The sequence below is a fragment of the Tachysurus vachellii genome, chromosome 3 (genome assembly GCF_030014155.1).
Source record: "Tachysurus vachellii isolate PV-2020 chromosome 3, HZAU_Pvac_v1, whole genome shotgun sequence".
Classification (NCBI taxonomy): domain Eukaryota; kingdom Metazoa; phylum Chordata; class Actinopteri; order Siluriformes; family Bagridae; genus Tachysurus; species Tachysurus vachellii.
The window spans coordinates 4,650,241-4,665,240 of NC_083462.1; the positions used below are offsets into that span (position 1 = coordinate 4,650,241).

At 42.4% G+C, this 15,000-nt stretch overlaps 1 protein-coding gene across 4 annotated transcripts in view; it reads left to right on the forward strand.

The window, feature by feature from the left end:
- The window catches only part of LOC132842641 (myosin-9-like), a 45,521-nt gene that overhangs the window by 3,979 nt on the left and 26,542 nt on the right, over nt 1-15,000 (forward strand). The window lies entirely within an intron of this gene.

Below are 15,000 nucleotides of genomic sequence, written 5' to 3' on the forward strand. Positions count from 1 at the left end.
ATTAACAGGCTTTTGAGGGTTAACATGAATGTGATTGTGCAGATCAATAATGCATTATGGGAAATACAGTGTAATGAACCGGTCCTGTACGTGTGTCTTCGTAGTTTATCTCGTGTGCTGTGATTTTTATGCTTGGTGTCGAATTTTATGCATGTGATGGCTTTCCCACAAAACTTCCCCAGTGGTTTGTTATTTAAAACCCCAAACATGTCACCTTCATTTCCTCTTTTTTTTTTTTTTTTTTTCTCTGAGGAAACCAGGCTAATGGGCACAAACATGGCGGGCCGTTTCCTGTCCTATAGAATCTCATAAGACTTTTGGGTAGCTGTGCTCTAGGAGGCTAATAACCATCTCTCTCTCCATCTCTCTCTCTCTCTCTTTCTCGTTCTTTCTCTATATCTCTCTCTCACACGTGGAGGAAAAAAAGAAACAGAATCCCAGAAAAATAAAAAAAATAGCTAACTAAGAGGAAAAAATAATGAATAATGTCCTAATCCACTGTGACTGGTTTATATAGAAAACCCACACTGTCAAATTTCATGTTTTGTTCAACCAAAGTTAAAAATATTAGTTGGTGGTGATTTATTTATTTATTTTTTAAATGTTAATTTGATGCCAATGTAAATTTAATTTAATTTCGCAGCACAGCTGATTTAAATTTTCATAAAACACCTGTTAAAAAAAAAAAAAAAAAAAAAAGCACCTCCTGAGTGTGAACCTTGCTGAAAAATCCAGTCATAAAAAAAGCCATTGCAGCACACCAGCTCTCACAGAATGCCTCAGCATATTTAACGCTAATACATCTGTAGAAGTTTAGTTGTAGCAGAGCGTGCATCCAGAGTGTTTGCAAGACGGCAAGAGAAGTATCGTATCGTCCTTGGAGTCCTATTGAGCATCATCTTGCCAATAAGTGAGGCCTTAATCCCTATTTTACAGGGTGCCATTACTTTTCCTCAATTTTTTTTTATTGCTTTGTTTCAAGTCATTGATATTAAATGACTTTCACAGATGGGTTATATTTGTCTGTGTGATTTGTCAGCGTAAAGCGGATATCAAATCGAATTGGTTTCCTTATATGTAAATTTACACAAACTCGATACGTTCCTAAGGTAAAAGTTCGAATAAATCTGACATGCGACGTGAGACGTAAGGAGCGACGAGTGAGACGTGCGGGAAACGTTCAGCATTAAAACAGATGAGCCGCATTATGTGAAATAATTCCTGCATCGTCCTTATTTAGAACATGATATCCTCTAGAGGCTTGAGAGTGAGACATTTATACACACACACACACACACACACACACACACAAAGACATCAGGTACTTTTCTCACGTTGTTGCTAAATGACTCAAAAGGAAAAAATCGTTGTAGTGGTTTCACATTGCCTGCTTAAGTCACGTCATAACTGTCTGTAACCTTGTATAGATTCATATGTTAACTAATCTGTTTAGGTTTAATGTGTGTGTGTGTGTGTGTGTGTGTGTCCTTTGTGATCTGTAGCATGTTTGCATTCCATCATGACCAGCTTGCTGATAAGAAATAGCCTCCATTCGCAGTAGAGATTAGCATGTGACATACGCTAACTCCTATAAACTGTGTGACTTTGTGTGTATGATGGACAAGCAGACGCGCGGGAGACGTGCTAACCGTTTCCTGCTAATCAAATATTAGCTGTTGTAAGTGTTTTCCTGAGGAAAAAAGCTTTGTGGTGTGGAAAAAAAGCTTTAAAGTGGTAACAGAGTCATTTTAGGCGTTCTGTTACTTTTAGCTAAGTAGCTTGCTGGCTAAAGTGTCCATGAGGTAATGTTAGCAACGTTTATGTCCTAGCTAAGTGTTTAGCTCAAGGAGGTTTTGAGAATATGTTAGCTGCGTGTGAGGTAATGTTAGCTATACGGTAATACATGTTAAAATGATTTTGTTTTATTATTGTTTTATTTACTATTACATTAACATCTCTTGTTTTTTCTGAGGTCAGAGGTGAAATTCTGCTAATGTTTACGTTTTCTGCTGTACTTTTGATTTTGTAAGCATTTTTACATGCTAACAGTGATGCTGATTAGCATGTAGCATGTCTTTCGCTCATCGCTTGCACCTTGTGTGTGTGTGTAGTTGACCTGATTTTCTGCCCGAGTTGGAGCGATTTGTCCTCACTGGGGCTCGGTGACCCACTTGAGTCCTGCCTCCTTTATTGTTTTGACTTTTCTCAGTCTTAACAGTAATCCGGCACTTTCTCTTCTTTCTCTTCACTCATTTATATCTCTCTCTGTCTCTCCAATCCAGATGTTGTGGTAATTTTTTTTTCCCCGTAGCTTGCAGTCGGTAAGTCTGTCAGCGTCGGTACAGCACATGATGACAGACTGATCGGCGGGTTGAGAGTCGAGGTGCAGACACTCAGCACCGTCAGTGATTAGGTGCAGAAAGGAAAGGCAGGTTAATCGCTTCCCATCTGCTGCCCCCCTCCTTTTTTTTTAAATTGAGGTAAACAGAAATAAGGGCTAGCGTGCTTCCTCATGGTTCGCGCACTACAGGCACACGGAGCTTGTTAAAAATACCCTAGGGCATTTAGTGCACAATGCTAAATGGCACACAGGGCCGTTTGGATGCGAGTCAACAGTCCATGTTCACAAACACTGGAGGCCACCAGCGTGAGTCAGGCTGCTTAGAGCTCAGTGCCAAGATAGTCACAGCAGGATGTAGTTAGCATAATGAGACGATGGCACAGACTATCCTGGCATTTAGACGTAATCACGTCAAGATTCGATAATCTATCTTCTGTTAGTAATGATATGTGATGAAGTAACGTGATAAATCAGTCAGAAATGACACATAATCAATGATGGAGTTCCTTCTAGGTGCATAAATCTTCCAATAACGCAGCACATCCTCCGCTATAGACACAGGGTTCAGTTAGAGACTCCCATTCTCTCTTTCTCTCCATTCGCTCTCTGTTCATTACTTACTACTACTTTTTTTTAATTGTTATTTATTTTTTATTTTAACTAGATGTTTTGATTGTAACCAGAAGATGAACTGATTACGATTCGGGATCAAGTCAAATTTCATGCAAATCACATCAAGGTCAGAAGAGCATTGTGTGTGTGTGTGTGTGAGATAGATGAATAAAGGCTGGTAACGTGTGTGTGTTTTGATGAATAAAAGCTGGTAACGTGTGTGTGTGTGTGTGTTTGATGAATAAAGGCTGGTAACGTGTGTGTGTGTGTGTTTGATGAATAAAGGCTGGTAACGTGTGTGTGATGAATAAAGGCCGGTAACGTGTGTGAGAGAGATGAATAAAGGCTGGTAACGTGTGTGTGTGTGAGAGATGAATAAAGGCTGGTAACGTGTGTGTGTTTGATGAATAAAGGCTGGTAACGTGTGTGTGTGTGTGTGTGTGTGTGTGTTTGATGAATAAAGGCTGGTAACGTGTGTGTGTGTTTGATGAATAAAGGCTGGTAACGTGTGTGTGACGAATAAAGGCCGGTAACGTGTGTGTGAGAGATGAATAAAGGCTGGTAACGTGTGTGTGTGTGTGTGTGTGTGTGTGTGCACAAACATAATGTATGTACAAGAAATTCTATAGGTGTAGGTGGTGGATGTGTCCCTGTCTGCACTGTTGCCCTGGAGTTCTACTTGTTTCTTTGCACCTCGTGTGTGTGTGTGTGTGTGTGTGTGTGGTCTGTTCATTTCTTCCCTTCTTTGGGCTGCCTTTCTGCCCCGTCTCAGTACTCCCTGTCCTTAAGCACACCTGTAACTTTTGTAAAGAACACAACAATAGCAGGAAGCCAGAGCTGACTCGCTTAATCTCCCAACGAGAGAGAGAGAGAGAGAATGAGTACACACACCACTCTAATCAGCACTTCCTGCTGCAGTGTGTCAAACTAAAGCCACTAATTTTTCACATTAATGTAAATTCTTTAGTAAACACCATAGAATAAAAAGACGTCCTGAACATGAGGTAATATAAATGATGTAGTATTAAACATGTAAGTTAATGAACATTTGGGTGCTAAATGAACGAGGTGATTTAACTTCCTGTTGCTGCAGGAAGCAGGCTTTTTGTGCTGTACAGCTTCCTGCACTCATACTGGGTGGAAAAACCTATTTAGACTCTTCCGTGTGTGTGTGTGTGTGTGTCACATGTGGCTGCAGTCTTCTGGAAGTTATCATGAAGGACATTAATATGTCTGCTTTAATCAGAGAGGAGTGTGTGGTTTTCATTCAGGGTGTGGCATTTGGTGTGCACCTGTTTTGGGTGTGGGTGGGTGTGTGTGTGTGTGTGTGTGTGTGTGCCATTAAGTCCAACGTCAGTTGTGCTTTCTTTAGTACTGCTTTGTTGCTTTTGCCCAGAGGAAACTTGGCCTTGGAGCTCGGTAATGGACTGTAAATAGACCTCAGTTGATTGTAGTGGAGAGCATATTTGTGTGTGTGTGTGTGTGTGTGTGTGTGTACTTTGGAGGGGGAGTTGACTCTAATGACTGTAGTTGACTCTAATGACTGTAGTTGACTGTAGTTGACTCTAATGACCTTAGTGGGCTGTAGTTCACTCTAATGACCCTAGTGGGCCGTAGTCAACTCTAATTACTGTGGTCTACTCTAATGACTGTAGTTGACGCTAATGACCCTAGTGGGCCGTAGTTAACTCTAATTACTGTGGTCTACTCTAATGACTGTAGTTGACGCTAATGACCCTAGTGGGCCGTAGTTGACTCTAATGACCCTAGTGGGCCATAGTCGACTATAATGACCCTAGTGGGCCGTAGTAGACTCTAATTACTGTGGTCTACTCTAGTGGGCTGTAGTTGACTCTAATGACTGTGGTCTACTCTAATGACTGTAGTTGACTAATGACCCTAGTGGGCTGTAGTTCACTCTAATGACCCTAGTGGGCTGTAGTTCACTCTAATGACCCTAGTGGGCTGTAGTTCACTCTAATGACCCTAGTGGACTGTAGTCGACTCTAATTACTGTGGTCTACTCTAATGACTGTATTGACTGTAGTTGACTCTAATGACCCTAGTGGGCTGTGGTCGACTCTAATGACCCTAGTGGGCTATAGTCGACTCTAATGACCCTAGTGGGCTGTAGTTGACTCTAATTACTGTGGTCTACTCTAATGACTGTAGTTGACTGTAGTCGACTCTAATTACTGTGGTCTACTCTAATGACTGTAGTTGACTCTAATGACCCTAGTGGGCCGTAGTTGACTCTAATGACCCCAGTGGGCCGTAGTTGACTCTAATGACCCCAGTGGGCCGTAGTTGACTCTAATGACCCCAGTGGGCCGTAGTTGACTCTAATGACCCTAGTGGGCCGTAGTTGACTCTAATGACCCTAGTGGGCCGTAGTTGACTCTAATGACCCTAGTGGGCCGTAGTTGACTCTAATGACCCTAGTGGGCCGTAGTCGACTCTAATGACCCTAGTGGGCCGTAGTCGACTCTAATGACCCTAGTGGGCCGTAGTCGACTCTAATGACCCTAGTGGGCCGTAGTCGACTCTAATGACCCCAGTGGGCCGTAGTCGACTCTAATGACCCCAGTGGGCCGTAGTCGACTCTAATGACCCCAGTGGGCCGTAGTCGACTGTGGTTCAGCATGTGTCTAAGTCAGCTCAATATAGTTCATAAGTAACTACACTGTGGTGGACTTTGACTCATGACCTCACCCTGTGCTGTATCAGTACTGCACCACTCCACCTGTGATTAGAGATAAGAACACACACACCACACACACACACACACAGGAGAGACAGGAGAGGAACCTGTCTTCTGGTGGTTTGAGTGATTCTGTGAGTCACCGTATCCTTCCTGGCAGCTCTGCCCATTTTCCTTTGATCTCTCTCAACATGGCGCTTCCACATATTGAACTTTCTCTCGCAGAATGTTTTTTGTTTCTTTTTTGTACTTTTCTATGTGTAAAAAAAAAAAAATCTCAGCAGTAGATCAGCAGGGTCTGAAACCACACCACTGTCCTGAGATCAGACTTTTTCTTTGTCCTGATGTTAAACGTGAACATTAACTGGAGCTCTTGACCTCCATCGGCACGATTTTATACACCTCGTCGCTGCCGCCACCCGATCGGCTGATTAACGAACTGCGCGAATGCTCACGTGTTCCTAATAAAGTGGACGTTGAGCGTATATAAAACATGCTTGTTAAGCCTACATATTAACGTACAGATGTGTATGTGTGTGTGTGAGAGACAGAAAAGAGAAGGAAACACTCAAAGATGGTGTGAGTCATGATTAAGTGCAACAACCTTGTGACTGTTGACGATAATAATAATCATAATAATAATGTTTTATTTTATCTGCTGGTGGAATGAGCGCTAACAGGATGTTCGACTATCTGAATTAGAATCCGTGAGACACTCTAGAACGTTTAAACTGTAGCTGAAATTAACGCGGATCTGATTTTAGAATTTAAAGTAAATTTCTAGTACGTGGATACCGGTGTAGCGTCGGGGACGTTTAGAGAAACCGGAGACTTTTTGGTTCGTTAGCAGGATCTCAGCATGTTGGTATTAAATTAACAGAAGCGATCACATGACCTCGTGCCCCTTCTGATCGACATATTAAATGATGAAGTGTCTTGATTTTAAGTGTGTGTGTGTGTGTGTGGCTACGAGGTGAGACAGACGTGCCGAGACGTGGCACAGCAGAGGAGAGAGTGAAAAGCGAGTGAGAAACCGCTTGGCCTGCATTCTTTCCCATCAATTAAAACCCCAAAGCCTCTGATACAAACACTGACGCTACGTCTTCACGAGCCCTCGAGCTGCTTTATTGCCGTCAGACTGGCTTTATTTCTGTTCACACTACTGAAGTGTGCTGCCTGTCTGAACGTGAACCGTTCTCTCATGTATACATACAGTATTGTGTGTGTGTGTGTGTGTGTGTGTGTGTGTGACCCCTGCTGCTCTTAAAGCCCTCACAGCTTCAGGGGTTAAAGGCTGAACACCACGATGCAGAGTTAAAGTGAAAAAATACGATTTTACACAACGGGGAAAAATACATTCTCAGACGTATCAGAACCTTTAGTGACTCCTGCACGTCTGTCAACACGGTGGCCCTGTTTACACCAGTTAGTTTATTACGACACGCGTCCTGAGGCCCGAGTCCAAAAGGATGAGATGTAGTTTAATACAGAAAGTGATGGTGTGTCGAGAAAATCATCATCATCATCATCATTTCATGATACTTTTGTTACGTTATGTATCCTTAAACAAATAAAGCTACAAACGTTATCTACGTTACAGATGGGTGACACACACACACACACACACATACCACACACACACACACACACACACAAAAATATCAGTATTCATCCAGAAGGGAAAATATTAATGTAATGTAATATAAATAATTTTTAAATTGAAACTTTAAACAACTTCAGGCTTTATTAAAACTTTTTGAAAGCATCATTACAGGTATTATGGGTATTGGAGTGATGATGATGATGATGATGATGATGATGATGATGATGATGATGAAGATGATACGTTTCTAACACTAAGCTATAAAACCAAAAAAAAGAAGAAGAAGGGAACTTGAACTAGTTTATTTAAAGTGAAATTCTGCAGCGTAATAGAGAAATGTGAAGCAGCTGTGTGTAGATTTACGGCAGTGTTTACACACACACACACACACACACACACACACACACACACACAAGGTTCCGTGGGACAGATGAGGATCTGTTCCTCTCGTGATGCGATGACTGAAGCCGTGGCTCGTTCGGTATCGTGTTCCAGCCTGGTTTAAGTCTCCCCAGGAAGACGTCGCATTCTTTCCCCTGAGCAAAATACGACAAAATATCTTTCTCTGTTTGTCATTTCCTTTCTGCTGCCTTTTTTTCCTTTTATGAACCTCTCATGCTCTCCGCAGCGGCTTAAGCAATGCAGGATGTCACCAGGACGGAGCAAACCTGGATGCTTGTGTGTGTTTGCGTGCACGCATGCGAGTGTGCGTGTGTTTGTGTGTGGGTGGTGGTGGTGGTGGTGGGGGGGGGTGATGCTACCATTAGACGAGGGAAGTGATCAGGTGTCTGGGTGAGGAGCCGCGGTCGCCACACCACCACTTTTCACCCGCTGACAACCAATCATTGCTTTCTGATCGGTCGCTGAGCTTTGTGGTGTCGAAACGAATGAATTTATTTATTTATTTATTTATTGATTGCCTCTTCATCACACAAAGCCTAATCCTTCTTCTTCTGTCTGTGCTCACTGTGTAGGTTGTAAAATAACTGCATTAAATAGAAAGCTGGCTGTGAACGAGGTGAATTTAGACCGTTAGACATCTAGAAATCTAGACTTTTTTTGTGCCTTTGTTTACACGACAGGACGGTGTTTGGATTCTTCTCAATCGTTTATCGTAAAAAAATTGTAAGATGTACAGTAATGCACCCGACGTTAAGGAACTGAACGATAACATCTGCGGATAGCGTTTTCATTTCTTAGGGTTCGTCGCTCTTTGGAAAGAGACGTCATTCTTTCTTTTCTGCACCGATGCTCATATTTGGCCTTTTTCAGTATCCTCTCCTTTCCAGTCTACAGTCCATCAATCACCTTTATTGGCTTTTTCAGCTGGAGCGAGAGCGAGAGAGGACTCGCTGGACTGGAACGGTATGAACGTCGAGTTAATCGGAGAAGTGGGAGGGAAAAAACAACAGCACAGGAACGTGTGAAGGAGTGAAGTCTGGCTTTTCATGACAGTCAGGTCATTTTAATAAGTGACTTTTCTTCTTCTGCTGATGCTGCTGTTCCTCGTGGTCACCTGCAGTCTCTCAGAACCAGAGCTGGAGTCCTAGATATGAGTTCAGCAGAAATTTGGTTATGGGGCTACGATTGATCCTGAATTTTGATTTTGATTCTCTATAACATTTAGAAAATCTCTGACAGTTGTACATCTTTAAGGAGGGCGTGCACCATCGCGTAGCACTTCCTCTCCGATTTAGTTCACTATTCTGTCAGAGGAGAAACGGACGGCTAAAATTAGCCGCGCGGCTCCCAGGGGTCCTCCGACTTGACTGATTTAACTGTGTCATGACCGAAGAAGGAGAGGACGCTCGCTCACACACACACACACACACACACACACACACACACTCTTCCTGCTTCACTACCTGCTTTCATGTTGTGTACCAATGAATTTGATCGCCAAGCTGAGGTTGTTGTGTACGTGTAAACAGATCGGTTTGGATGGTTCGGTATCTGACATTACACATTTCAGTGAGGTCGTAAAATCTAAGAGGCGTCTGATTATCTGGTCACGTGACTCGTGTGAGTGTTCGTTCATTTGGTGCTCAAACGACACACGTGGATCATACAGTCGTCCGATTGTCCGTGTTTCCATCCATCCAGCCAATTTCTGTAGTATTTATACTGCATAGGGTTGCAGGGAACCTGGAGTCTATACCAGGACACACGTGCGCACACACACACACACACACACACTGTTCTGTGTACAGTCAGATGCAGCCGGTCTTGTATCCAGTGTCAGCGTAAAATTAAAGGTCTTGGGAAAACGATGACCGTAATCTCAGTGGAAGCACAGAGCAAATTTTTCAGAGGGAATGTTCTAAACGCAGGACGTGGATATGGGACATGTCTGGTGTTCTATGTAACCACAGAGAGATCGGCGTGATGATTGTGTAGGCCTGCAGTGTATCGGCAGCTTATGTCTGTCTCTGTTTGTCTTCTAATGACTTCATCACTTCATCTCAGGAGTGTGTTTGTGTAGATATCAGATTTGTGGATCAGTCCCGATCTTGGCTCTAAAAGTGTCCTTTAACCTCTTTAGAACAAAAGGCGTGCAGTTTCACTTTATTGCACCACTTTAATGTCCACCCACCCGCCTGAACCCGGAGATTATCCCATTCCGTGTTGGAGCTTATAGCTGTTTTATTACGTCTCATGAGACTCGCTTTGCAGTCAACATGAATTACTGCTGTTCTGCTGCCCATGAATGTGTGTGTGTGTGTGTGTGTGTGTGTGTGTGTGTGTGTGTGTGTGTGTGTGTGTGTGTGTGTGTGTGTGTGTGTGTGTGTGTGTGTGTGTGTGTGTGTGTGTGTGTGTGTGTGTGCGCCACTCCCATGAATAAAATAAATACATATGTATGCACCAGTTGTTCCAGCACAGATTGTTTTATGTTTCAGAACTTTCACACAACTTTTCCAGAAGATTTCCAAACTTTCCAAGTTTTAGATCATCATAGTTAGCAGCGTTCTGTAGTGTTCTCTCCGTTACGTGACGTATATAGCATATAGAGTTCTAAAACCTCTGAGACCTCGGGACGTTCCTGAACGTTCCTCTAATTGTGCATGTACTCCGAGACGGTTAGAACTTAACACGACCAAAGTGAAATTCCCAGAAGAGTTTTTAGATGTTTGTGTAATGACGTTCTGGGACGTTTCCTCAGTTGCTTGTAGTTTTACATCTCGAATGTTCTGGAATATTTTCTCTAATTGTACATCACGCAAGTAACGAAAATTTTCCCTAATATTCTAGCGGCTGTTTGATTTTTTTTTAGATCTTTGCGGACGTTCTGATGTTCTGGAGAGAAGTTCCCTCAGTTTCTGATTTAAATGGATATTTCAAACTTCAATGTTGCTAATAAAAAAGCGCTAGTGGGTTGTTGGTATAAATCAGATGGGTACTAGCCTAGCTGCTCCCTATTAGTTTTATGCACTGTTAGCTAGCATTGCTTCACTAGCCTTTAACTAAAACTTTAGCGTTGTGGAAACCTTTTTTGTCCGACGCTTTCCGTAAAACTGCTGCGAGTTGTTCGTCGTCTCTGGCTTGTGGTCCGTAGCGTTTCCTCTCTGATGTAGTTCACTAGTATGTGTAGAGAAATCTAGAGCTAAAATTAGCGAAGCTGTGATGCTCATGGGAGTCTCCCAGTGGGACCGAGTTAACTGAGGCCTTAGCAGCATTAGCCTGAAGATGTCTAACATCTCCTTTAAAGGTAATTTAAACTTGTGAAGACGCTTCTGAAATTATGTTTGTTCTAAAGTTTTAGGAGTATCTATCTCCTGAATTTAGTCTTCCTGGTATTTTAAAGCGAGCGCTTCACCCCGTATATCACCACCTTCTGTCAGAAATCGCAGACGAAATGCTCTGTTAAAGCGGATCGTTCCAGCTGTTACACATTACTTAGCAATGTTAGCATTTTTCTGTGAACTATTGCTCTTTGTACTCCTGGCTGTTTCCGTATTTCCTGCTCTTTCGGTACGCTTCACTCGCCTCATTAGCTTATTGTTGACCAGACTGGATTTATGTAAATGGTACTTCCTCAAGGCGCGTTGGTCAGAGGGCAGTGTGTATAGAGAGAACGCGTTCGGTTTGAAGATAAGGGTGTTATCTACCAAGGTCTTTTCGATTACATGATGTGGAGCAAAATATTATATGTGCTATTTATACAATTTTCTGTAACAACAAAAAAAAAAAAACTGCGATTGTTTCGGTCCCGATTTATATTCTGATTGTGAACTTGCTCTGTACTAATAAAATACCCTTCATTTACGTTCGTCAGACTCGGATGTGTTACACGTTCTCTATTACTGCTGATTGGCTAAGAAATGAAATCAGCCCCCGCTTTTCTTCTCATCTTTTCATACCACTTTAATGGGTGTGTTTTCCTAACAGCCACTGGTGGTGCTGTTGAGCTCGATCGTAGTCATTGAAGTCCAAAATATTCTGCGTTAAGACCTTTTTGTTAGCAAAATACACCTTATACTTCAGCTTCAAGCTTAGCTTTGCTCCTGAAGCGACTTTTGTCGATAGAGAGATCGAGAGAGAGCCAAGGATAGACGGATGTGAGCGAGGGTTAAAAACGAGCGAGGAAGGAAAGAATTTATTGAAACACTCCTGCTCTTTGCTCTTTTATCTCTGATAAGGCGAGAGTATGACAGGAATGTGACCCCAGCGGTCTGAATAAACAGAGAATTTATCATTACAGCGTTTGAGGTGGGGGACAGGGGGCTGTTGGAGGAAAAGAAGGAGGGGGGAACTAATCTTAGGGCTGGAATACAGGAAGAGTGGTGATGGGAGTCAGCTGTGGGGTCAGAGTTTAGTGTGTGTGTGTTGGGGGGGTGTGAGAAGAAAAGCCTTGCTGTCTTGGCTCTTGGTGTGTTTGTGTGTTATGCAGTATGGTGAACGGCTCTGGCTGAATAGCCTTTTCTCACGCACGCACACACACACACACACACACACAACAACGTGACTCCAGAGCACAAGTCCGGAGCTAGGTGCAGGATGACAGACATACAAACCGCTTATGCAGCATTAAACCTCAGATTGATTTACCTCCTGTGGTCAATAGGATTGTTCTTCCAACAGTCTGAGTTCTTCGATCGGATAACATTATGAACAACCTGCGAGATTTGGATGTTTTAGCCGAGAGCTGATTTGTTAGTCGACTCGAATTAAAAACAATGTCTGTGATTTGTTATGAGTGCTGTTTGTGTAGCAGCGATTAAAATCTGGCTAACCTGAGGTGAAGTGATGCCAAAATATCTCATTTTAGTCAAAACAAAACAAAAATAATAATAAACTGAAGAATAACCGTCTGTAATCAGATTACAAAACACATTAATCAAACTACTGGGCAAATCTGAGGTAAAGTGAAATGAAAATGAGTGAGAATCCTGTCAGATTCCCCTCCCCCGCACACAAAGCTAGTGCAGCTAGCACTTGATGATGTGAGGCTAGTTTTAGAGAGTCGTTCAAGAGGAATATGTCTAATGTAAAGAATGAGGAGTTTTTTTGTGGTAGCGTGTTAATCTCTGGGGTCAGAAGAAAGGTTTTTATTCACCAACAATGTTAAGAGCAACTGCTTGTTCACTTTACGCCGTCTCAGAGCGCTGCATGCCAAGTAGCGTGCAAGTCGTTTGCTAATTTCGTTTTTTCTGATGTTTGTACTGTTTAATTTAGACATTTGGAACGTTTACTACGTTTCCACACTTGTTCTATGTGACGAGCAAATAAAACTTGGGTTCCCTTCATGTGCCACACCCTTTACTTTTACTTTTTTTTTTTTTTTTTTTTGTGAGGTAGCGCACGATTGTCCACAACAGAACGTTAGCGAATGAATGTATTGCATGTCTGATAAAAATAAATAAATAAATAAAGATCCTTCTGGAAACTTTAAATAAGGTCTCTGGTTAGTTTCTTTCTATTTAACATAACAGTTATTTGCTTAAACCCCTGACAGCAGCTTGCTAGCTAACTTGGGTTGATTTTTCTAAAGTTTCTGAAGAAAATATCAGTGTAAAAAAATTATTATTGAACTGAATTATTGCTCCGTCCCTTTTTTTGTTTCAGTTCCAATACGAAGTTGTCGGAACTTGAAACGGCGACAAAAGCTCAGGACACCGCTAAAATATTAAACTAAAGATTTCTCTGCTTTCTCTGAGGTACTTTCTCGTTGTAGCAGAGAGTAAAGCAGGCTACGCTGAAAGAAACCAGCTGCTGTTGTTTTTTTCTGCTAGCTTTAGCTTGTTGCAGCAGCAGGAGTGTGTTAGTCTCCTGCAGAGCGGGAATGCTAATGGCTTGAGGAGTGAAAGCTGGAGCTTGGCTCGGGTCATAATTGCTTTGCTTTTGAAAGCTGCAGGTTTTTACACAAGAGGCCGTGTTCCTGCTGAAAACCCGTCGAGTCACCTCTCGCTTGGTGAATGCTTAGCAGGAAGGAACACTTGAGCATGGGAAAGGCACAGAGGCCTTCTGGGTCGTGTCAGGACTTGTAGCGATGAGGTTGTTTAATCATGTTTTTACTCCTGAGGTGACACCTGCAATAAACACACTCCTTATACACGTACAGCTACATCCAGCACCTGAGGTCAGTCTCACGTGGTGCAGACACACCGACACGTTGCTTAAAAGAATCCAGATTTGTTTAAAAGGCATCTTGGCAGACATGAGATCAGCAAAGCAATTTGTCTAAACCACAAAGGCCAGCCAACAGAGAGAACGTTCTCCCAGAGGAAAGTGTGTGGTCCCTGATCGGAGACCAGGAAAGCAATCTGATTGGTCGGAGAGCGAGTGAACCCTTCCACACACACTCTCACACACACACATTCACACACATCCTGCATTCCTGAAGTCATGTGTAAGATCTAACTTTTACAGGCTTTTGTCTTTTCCCAGAAGGAGATCGTTGCAAACATTTGGAGTTGAATCAACATCTCTCCACCTTTCACCCTAGTATTAATATTATCCAATGAGACGCGAGGTCAATTCAGAATGCTCTGTGTTTTTGTAACGTTCGAACCTGCAGAGCCGGTTTAACCAACACACGTCGAGCCTAGCCTAGCGTTCAGCTGCTGCTTTCAAGTCCCTCGACATCCACGCGAATGTGCGAAAAACATTACCATCATAAACTTTCACACAATACATATAGACCTAAGAGTCGTGTCCTGAGTTTTAATCAGATCTCGTTTATTATATATTATTTCTTGCGGGGTTTGTGATGGATTGAAGCCTCCATCTTTTTGCTGTGTTGTTATGGAGGGCGAGGCTGTAGTGCACACGCATGCAGTTTTTATAATCCGGTCCATTTTCATTACGCATCGTTGTTTTCGGGAAGCACTAATGGTTTTACACAGTATTATTTATTTATTTATTTATTTATTTATTGTGAATGTCTAGCAGGTGCAAACTGAAATGGCTGAATAATTTATTTAGCAGTTATTAAGTCGTCATGTCTTTCTGGAATATATGAAACTTTTTCACATCCAGCCAATAACAAGGACATTTTATATCAGGATATTTAGTTTTAAAAATTTCCTTTGTTTAAGTCTTTATGGATTTAGTTCCTCACGTTCACATCAGTAATCGTCTATATTAGTAACGCCCCATTAGGGCGTATCTCAGTAACACGGTGTGCGTAACTCACAGTATGAAAGATACGAGAGCTTCACGCTTCGGCTCTTCTACAGGTCAAACGTGTTCATGTTTTTTTGCAACATGCAGATCTGCTCAGCTAAACCTAGACCAGTCAGTGTG